We start from the raw sequence: 10,000 nt of genomic DNA, 5'->3' as shown, positions 1-10,000 counted from the left end.
CTCATTGCTGCCAGCTGAGTGGACTAGAGCAACGTGACACATACGCACGCACGCACGCACGCACGCACGTAAGCGCCCGCGTACACATACACCGATCCTATAGGTATACATACTTTCAAACGCAAGAACGAATATACACGATGACTGGCAATCATACATACATACATTCCGGTTCAGAGAACAAGGTGTCATCATTCCGCTTTTCTCCTCCTTTGTACGGCCACACCTCGAATACTGCTTCTCCTTGTGGTCTCCCCATACAAAACAAAACATCTCGAGGATTGAATCACCCCAGAGGGCACTCACCATATGAATTGAAGGCATGACTGATCTTAATTACTGGGACCACATTAAAGCCTTGAAGCTCTACTCTCTCCAACGCCGCCGCGAGCGGTACATCATTTGTACGATGTGGAAAATATACCGCCAGCATTGCCCAAACGACCTGAACATTAGTTTCAAGGTTCATCCAAGGCTAAGACCACGAGCCATACGTCTCCTGTCCAATTCAGGATCACAACATATAGGTACATTGCGGTATAATTTCTTTTCCTCAACAGGCCCTGCCCTGTTTAACATTGTCCCGAAACAGATAAAAGAGGAAACAGATCCTATCAGCTTTAAACGGAGTCTAGACAGCTTTCTTCAAAGAATACTAGACAAGCCACCCATACCTGGATACAACTCACTTAATAAGAACTCACTAGTTGAATGGACCATAGACAAAACCTGACTGTAAAAAGGATTTAGATAATCCTATCAGGTGGTGCTATTAAGTTAGACATGGCCTGGACCAATCTTTGGTCGAAACATATCTAAGTTTTATCTAAGTTTTATATAAATATATATATATAATTATATATATATATATATATATATATATATATATATATATATATATATATATATATATATATATATATATATATTAATAGTAATAGTATGACAACAAAAGAATGAATGAGACCTCGATATTATGTAAATAGAGGAATTTATCTGTAATTAATATATGTGACAGTTATTCGGTTGCCATAATAAAACTCCGAGTTTCGAATGTCCGGGCGGAAATCTGCTCCGGCATCTCGTCAGTTATGCTATGAAAATGACTGCTAAATAAAGGGAAATTACTATGAAGATGACCGTTATTAAGACAAACAAAAGAATTATGAGAATAACCGTTATATAAAGGGAAATTATCCGAATAGGGAGAAAGTAAAAACTCGTAGACGGTAAACCCACGCTCATGAAATCCGGTGGCTTCATAAATGATGGTCTTGGACATGCAAGCGCCATTTAGAAGGCACAAATTTTTATCCCTGCATGAACAGCTGGTTTCATTTTGTTGTTTTTGTCTGTTGTGTGCGATTATATTTTTAGAATTAGTAGTTGAGCTAAAACTGATTTTTTAAGTTATGTCTATTGAAGAGCTTTCAGTAATTATGATTGATTGGAAAATGTCTATCTATAAGTGATAAGAAATATTTACCTATATTAAAGTTCACTTCGAAGGAGTAAGGGGGTGTGAAGCAGATAGTTTTCCTACTCCTAAGTTTCTTTTTCTTTATTATTGGACTGGTAACAGGTGTATAGGTTATATTCTCGCTAAATCCACTATATTTTAGAGCATTACTGTATACTGGGGCAACACTATTGAATATGTCCCATCGAAGGAGAGGCTAGAAATTCTTTTGCTAATGTTTTTAACTAAATTTTCAAATACTATGGGGGAGGGGTAGGAACCTACGTTAATATAACTAAGTCTATCGTTGGGCTTCCTATAAGGTCTGTAAATATTCTTATTTAAATCTAAAGATACATTTAGGAAATTGAGAACCGTCAGGTTGGTATCTGTAGTTATGCTAAGACCGAAAGTTTTCATCATTTGGATAATGTCTTTCCTAAACCGATCTTGTGCTGGTCCATTGGTATTTGTGAGGGCAATTTTAAAGCCAGGTTCAACAATCACATCTTGAGCTTCAGACACTGGGAAAAAGAAAAACAACCAAATTATCCACTTATATATGGTCCATAAAAGAAACAGGTATTAATTACAACATCCGTTGGAAGATCTTAGTCAAGTGTAAGACTTACACTTACATAGAACCAGCTTTTTATATTGTGTCCACGTACAAGCATTTTATCTCTCAATAATTTTTATATAAAAAGGAGGACTGGGCATGCCGTGGTTGATGATGCGCAGACACGCGCTGAGACTGCGACATCTCCGGCTCTACGTAGACAGCGGTGAACAGGTGTGGTCACCGTTTGTGCGGCGCGCTTTCCCGCAGCTCGTCTCCATGACCGAACTGCAGTCGTGGATCAAGAAGAGGCCGAGGAAGGGCGAATGGCACCGCGAGTGTAGCGTTGCTCTCCGGCAACTCCAACAACCCGGGTCAACCTTGAGCGACTGCATCACAACTAACGCATTCTATAGTGGATTAGTGGAGGGAAGGTACGACGACGATCTCGGGGCGAACTTGGGCGTCGACGAGGAATACCTGACCCGCCTGTTTAAGACGACCTACAGGCCGGGACCTATGGACAACTTCCAGAGATCCCTGGCCTGGCAGTGCTATCGAGAAGCACTACCTGTTCGGGATAAGCTCTACAGGCATGGCTCGAGAAACACGGGGCCGACCTGTCCGAGATGCGGGCAGAGCGACGAAACCGTTCTGCACGCACTCGTACAGTGTCCCACCATTTCCGAGCTGTGGGCTTACGTCGAACAACTGCTATCGAGTGTGGGACGAGTCGGTCTATCAGCCGAGTCTATCGTGAATACTGTCGCGCCTCCTTCCTTTAAACGGGAAGGAAGAGCTATTTTCATCGTACTTGTGGCTATGGCGAAAGAATGTGTATGGTGGACGCGTCTGAAAGGCCTAGAGACAAAGACTTTCCTCTCTGGGCAATCTCTCATCAACTTCTTCAAGTATCATCTGAAGAGGAAGGTGAGAGTAGAAAGGGAAGTCTTGTCTAGTGAATGCTTCAAAAAAGGATGGGTAAGTGTAGCAAGGATGGCACGTGTGAATGACGGAGCCACCTTGAGCATAACGCCATAAAGGAGTAAAAAAAATCCAGACAAAAAACAAAAAGGCAAAAGAGAGTCACTTACTGTTATAGTTTCTGCAATGACAATATTGACCAAGGTTACCGTGGTCTTTTCCGTAGGCTTTTCTTTCCACGGCTAAACCTAAACTGTCCTCCCCTCTTTTAACACGAGAACATTACTGTGATACACGATCCCTATTGATCGCTTTTTTTTTCTCTCAGTCCCTTTTGATCGAACTCCCCCCTTTTTTTCCTTCCTACGATCCCTTTTGATCGACACCCACCCCTACTTTTTTTTTCTTCCTTCCCCCTCCCAAAAAGAAAAGCTCTACATTGTATTCGTCCCATCTTTGTTGAGCCCTGTGTGGCTAATAAAAGAAATGTATCTATCTATCTATCTATCTATCTATCTATCTATCTATCTATCTATCTATCTATCTATCTGACTGTCTGTCTGTCTATTATATAAGGTGTATATTTCTCTATAAACTTACTACCTTAACTTACAATACCTTATACACAAAATCATGCTTATTGTGCAAAATCTACACTATACACACTCGACACTACAACTTGTAATATACATACATAAATATATTCTACATTATGCTCAACGCTTTAAACGCAATAACTATTCAGTTCAGATATGCTCAGTACTACACGTTTTACTTTAACGTATATACACTGCACTTCACAACTCACAAACACGTGTGTCCACAACTATCCATTCTATCTAAGACAATTAGACTGTCTTTTCCTAGAAGATATGTAATCTTGAAGAATTATTGATTCTTGAAATTGTCCCACTTTCTCGTTTAACGTTGGTTCCATTTATCGTCACGCGATTGTTCTCTCTTCTCTGGAAATGGAGATAATTTCAACAAATGTAGAATTTATCTTTTATATTATTTAACCTTTTGCTTGTCCCGTATATTACATGTGTGGAGGCGCAATGGCCCAGTGGTTAGGGCAGCGGACTCGCGGTCATAGGATCGCGGTTTCGATTCCCAGACCGGGCGTTGTGAGTGTTTATTGAGCGAAAACACCTAAAGTTCCACGAGGCTCCGGCAGGGGATGGTGGCGAACCCTGCTATACTCTTTCACCACAACTTTCTCTCACTCTTACTTCCTGTTTCTGTTGTGCCTGTAATTCAAAGGGTCAGCCTTGTCACACTGTGTCACACTGAATATCCCCGAGAACTACGTTAAGCGTACACGTGCCTGTGGAGTGTTCAGCCATTTGCACGCTAATTTCACGAGCAGGCTGTTCCGTTGATCGGATCAACTGGAACCCTCGACGTCGTAAGCGACGGAGTGCCAAAAAAAAAAAATATTACATGTGATACACTGAACATATTTCCTTGGTGTCTATGCATCATTTATGATACACATTTCCGATTCCTTTCAACCACCGGAATAACTTAGGTCTTATGAAAAGAAAGCTTTATTATTACTGGAAACGTACGAAACAAAGCGCAACTAAAAATCTGAAAACAAGCGGGGATGTTTAAGACAAACTCATGAAAATTCTTTGGACAGGCAAAGGGTTAATATACCCTTATTCTTATTTGTTGTTCAAATACACGCTACTCTCAGTTTTATACTCTTACCACATTTTCGTTTCAATTTATACATGTTATATACATGTATAAATTACATAAAATACATACAGTATAAAATGATATGTTAAATACTTTCAACTCACATAATAAATATTACACATATATTGGTATTAAAAATTGAAACTCCTTTGCTTTTGATGATAAATAACACGTTGTTTCAATCAACTGAACTATCTCCTTATTGTGTTTTGGAGCAAGTAGTTGAGTATTCCACTGGTAAATGAATTGTAAACATAATCCTGAAGCATAGTTAGTGAGAAAAAAAAAAAAGGACAGCGCAGGAGCGTAAAAGAAGGGAAACTGAAACCCAATCTTCTGCGAGGTACCATTGAATTTAAGGTTCAAGTTTGTCTTAAACATCCCCGCTTGTTTTCAGATTTTTAGTTGCGCTTTGTTTCGTACGTTCCTAGTAATAATAAAGCCTAAGGTATATTGCAATATCGATGCAACTCCTAACTCCGGTTGCGAAATCGTGAATGCAACAACCTAACTACTAGGTCATGCGCCCTCTTGAAATAGGTATATGAAGAAGGACTATGAGGAATTTAGGGAATCAGATTGGAACATGAGGATGTCATCGTACAGTACATCCAGCAGAGGTGGGATGTCATAGGTTTCTAGATACCCCCCCCCCGCCAGAAATACATTGGACGTAGAAATCATAGTAAAATAGTGATTTGTGAATTAGAGAGGGAAGGAGGTGTTCAATAATGAATTTCCAGAATGTTAATGGGAATTTGTCAAAGTGGAAATACTTAGTGAAGTACTTGGAATTCATGTTAAAATAATTCGGAAAGTGATTTTTATAGTATTTTTTTTCTCAATAGGAAACTTTTCGGCTACGCACAAATGGCATTATCTTGTACCGATTATATAGGTTTTCTTTACTTTAAGATCATTAATTTAATTGCCCATTTTAGTGTTTTGTTCTTTGAATTGTAAGATACCGTTTGACAAGGTTGTTGTATTCTTTTCGCTTAATTGAAGGATAGATTGGATGTTTGAATTTTACCCTTTGAACATTGGTCGAGATGGACATGTCCTACCCACGAAACTTTGAGAAATGCGGAGTTAAGTCAAACTTCAATTACATTTATACATGCATGTGTATATGTATATATGTATTTGTATGTGTACATGTATGTCTTTATGTATGTATGTATCTCTCTCTCTCTCTCTCTCTCTCTCTCTCTCTCTCTCTCTCTCTCTTTTTTTTTTTTGAGACATATCAACTTTTACGAGGAAAAGGTTGACAATGACTTCAAAGTTTCAGCTTCCTTGCCTTCATCAGGCTTATGTTCTTTTTCTCTATAAAGCCAAGATGAACCTAAGTACATATAATACAGGTGTTCGACAAAATAATGGAAATACCTTGTTAATGGAAGTTTTATTATTTAATTCAGTGTTAGTCTACGTTTGACATCTGTCGAGGAATTGGCTCGTAGTTTCTGAGCGGTTAGGAGAATTTCGATCCCTCTTCAAGTAAAACCTACCTTAGCCCTTTCAATGTTTAGCCCAGGGGACGAACACGATCAACGTATATATTCGGACAATCCTTGTGCCAAAATTTGAAATCAATATGTATATATGGACTAATACAGTTTCTAATCAGCAATATTGCAAAAAGAAAATATTATTAACTAAAAAATGGCGTTTCTTTTATTTTGTCTAACCCCTGTGTGTACACATGTATGTATCGTATGTATTTCCCAAGATATATATATATATATATATATATATATATATATATATATATATATATATATATATATATATATATGTAGTAGCTGCACACACGTCTGTGTGTGTGTGTGTGTGTGAATGTGTGCGTATTATAGAGGGAAGAATGCATCACTTAAATATATATACGCACATACACACATGTATCATATTAATTCAGTGATCGTTCGTTCGTAGTAAGTTACATCTATATATTCAGAATGTATTAGGGAGACACAGTCAACATAAAATGTTATCTATGCATTAATACAGGGCATTAGCTACAGACATATAGAAACATGCGCACGTACACGTATACATACACACATATGTGCATGCACACTCACGCACACATACACGCACACAATTTTACGGGTAGTGGATAAATATACGAGATATATACAACATGTTAGCTACATATTTTGAGTGAAGGGTGGCTTCGTATGTATATTCGGGGTGGATGGTAGGGTAGTTGTTACTATACGTTCTGTTGGATGCCAGCTACATGCTAAGGACGTAAACGGTGCATAAGTTTGTATTAAGGTTTGATGGAAGCTAAATGTTTTTGTTAGCTGCTGGTAGGTATGTGCTTGGGATTGGGTAAAGCTGGTTGCTAGGTAAGTAGGTAACCAGGGAGGAAGGAGGTGTATGTTGTCCCTTCCTCACACATAAACACAAGCTCCTCTTCCTCTTCCTCATCGTCTTCCTCCTCCTCCTCACCATCATCACCACCACCACCATCACCATCATCATTATCATCATCATCATTCTCCTCCTCCCCTTCATTATCATTATTCCCCTTCATCAGTTGTCCCTGTCCATGGTTGATAAAAGACCGCAAGTGGAACTGGTTGAGTCCTCGCTGCTCCACACAGGTGAAGCGTACGGCCTAAGAATGAAACGCTACTGACTCTAAGATACGGAATGACGATATGAAAGGGTTTCCAGCAATGCAATGGTGTAGAAGAGCTTTCAAAAACTTCTGGGTATTTCTTGCCGTTTCTGCGTGGAACAAAGCATCGGTGATGTTCATTTAACCTTTCTCTCTCTCTCTCTCTCTCTCTCTCTCTCTCTCTCTATATATATATATATATATATATATATAATTCTATTGAGGAAAAGTGGGGCTCGGAACACGCATGAAACTATAAATAATAACATTGAGTGAAAAACTTTCTTCTGTAAGAAGAAAAGCTGAAGACTGCCCGTGGAATACGAAACCACATATCCTGTAGACACGACAGGCGTTCTACCATTGGGATCATAATAAAATCTCGATCCGTGTTAGAAACTTTATTCTTAGTAGCGAAACCCGAAAGTTTATAAAATTCTTATGACGTCAACAATATATTTGTGTGTGTGTGTGTGTGTGTGTGTGTGTGTGTGTGTGTGTGTGTGTGTGTGTGTGTGTGTGTGTGTATGTGTGTGTGTGTGTGTGTGTGTGTGTGCGTGCGTGTCTGTGTATTTATATGTATGTATGGATGCACGGATGCATGCATCCATGTATGTATGTATGTATGTACGTATGTACGTATGAATATATGTGTGTATGTAGGTATGTACGCACGTATGTATGTATATATGTATGTGTATGTGCGTGATAGCTTGCCTACATGTGTGCATGTGTATATGCATGGGTATGTATATAGTTGTGTGTGCGTGCGTGTATGTGTGCGCGCGCGTATGTGTAGACATACATAGAGAGAGAGGCAGACAGACAAACAGAAATATAGATAGATAGATAGATAGATAGATAGATAGATAGATAGATCGATAGATAGACAAGGATTACACTCGATGGAATACTTGAAATAAATGAATTCGAGGAGTAAGAGAGAGAAATGAGACTGAAAAAACTGAAGGAAGAGAAAAAAGGGAAGAGGGGACGGCGGTGGCGGCGAAAGAGGGTAAAACGTAAATCAAACTTGAATGAAATCCTGTGACAAATCGAAACAAGATTTGTATGAATGGTTTCGTGATTGAATGGTTTGGAATGATAGGGATTGTCTAAGAGAAGCAAAACCAACGAATTATTTTCATTTGACAAACTCATTACTGGAATAAATACATTTTTAATTTCATCAGCAGATCTTTGGGTATTTTTTTTTCCTTATTAAAAATCGCTTTTTTTTTTTTTTTAGTAATTACTACTTTTGTTGCTCTTTAGCGTCAGATTATCCCTGTTCCGAGACATCTATGATCAAAATTATTCCAACCGTGCCCACACCGTACTTAAATTACTAGGATGTGATACAAAGGAGATCCGGAAGCTATTTGAACTGCTAAAAACTGAAAGTGATACTGTGTACACAATCCTAATGGTCACGGTTAGCCGAGGTATAGGTATAGTGGCAACTCATTAATTAATCTGCTTTTGATGACGTGAATTTGTATACCAACGCGCTAACAAAATCTCACCCAGAAAGACAGGATTCATGCATACACACATACACACATACATGCATGCATACATACATACATACATACATACAAAGACTGCACACACACACGTATACACACAGACAAACACACACACACACACATTGAGTTGTCAACTAAGTTCCCGCCGTTTTTTTAAATTTTGGAATTTATTGCGTTTTTAAATTTTGGAATTTTTTTTTTCGAGAATTCTATTTTTGCATCATTTTGGAATCTTTTTTTCTTTTTTTCTAGTTAATTTTAGTTAATTTTTGTTTATTTTCAGATCATTAAAATGGGATGTCAAGTTAAGAAAAACGAGCATTTTTGACACCTCCTTCTTTTTGCTTTTAATCAAGGTTCTAAGGCCACAAAAGCTGCTCGCGACATTTGTGCTGTGTATGGAGAGGGTGCCATAGCTGAAAGAACCGCTCATGATGGGTATGCCAAGTTCAAAAATGGAAATTTTGACCTCAAAGATGCACCTTGTTCTGGACGTCCAGTTGAGTTCGATGAAGAGCAATTAAACCAACTTTTGCAAGAAAATTCTCATCAATCAACAAGGGAACTGGCAGAGAAAATGGAATGCTCCCACACTGCTATAGAGAAGCATCTTCACTCGTTGGCAAAAGTTCAGAAGGATGGAGCATGGGTTCCGCATGCTTTAAGTGACAACAACAAAAATCAACGAGCCACAATCTCCGCTGGTTTGCTTGCTCGTCACCGCTCAACTCATGGACACAGGCAACGATTTCTTTACCGAATCGTTACTGACGACGAAAAATGGTGCCTGTACATCAATATGAAGCAGCGTAAGGAATGGTTAAGCCCCGGTAAACAAGCGATACTGCGCGTGAAACAAGATCTTCATCCGCGTAGAACGATGTTGTGCGTATGGTGGGACTGGGAAGGGATTATCCATTACGAATTGCTTGAAAGGAACCAAACGGTCAACGCGGAACTCTATGTTCAACAGATGGAACGACTCAAAGCGGCTATTCAAAAGAAGAGACCTAATCGGCAGCATGGAGTTCCTCTGCTGCACGACAACGCCCGCACCCTCATATCGCCAATATGACCAAGGAAACCATTCAGACGCATGACTGGGAAGTGCTGCTACACTCACTGTACTTTCCTGATTTGGAGAGCACCAACGGATTTCCACCTCTTTCGATCTCTTTCAAATGCTATGC

General features: G+C 39.1%; 1 protein-coding gene across 6 annotated transcripts in view; it reads right to left on the bottom strand.

The window, feature by feature from the left end:
- The window catches only part of LOC149133325 (uncharacterized), a 411,948-nt gene that overhangs the window by 53,035 nt on the left and 348,913 nt on the right, over window positions 1-10,000 (bottom strand). The gene's annotated exons all lie outside the window — the stretch shown is intronic.

Source organism: Octopus bimaculoides, chromosome 11 (genome assembly GCF_046866305.1).
Source record: "Octopus bimaculoides isolate indiv1 chromosome 11, ASM4686630v1, whole genome shotgun sequence".
NCBI classification, from domain to species: Eukaryota; Metazoa; Mollusca; class Cephalopoda; order Octopoda; family Octopodidae; genus Octopus; species Octopus bimaculoides.
This window is presented reverse-complemented; position numbering and strand designations above follow the sequence as displayed.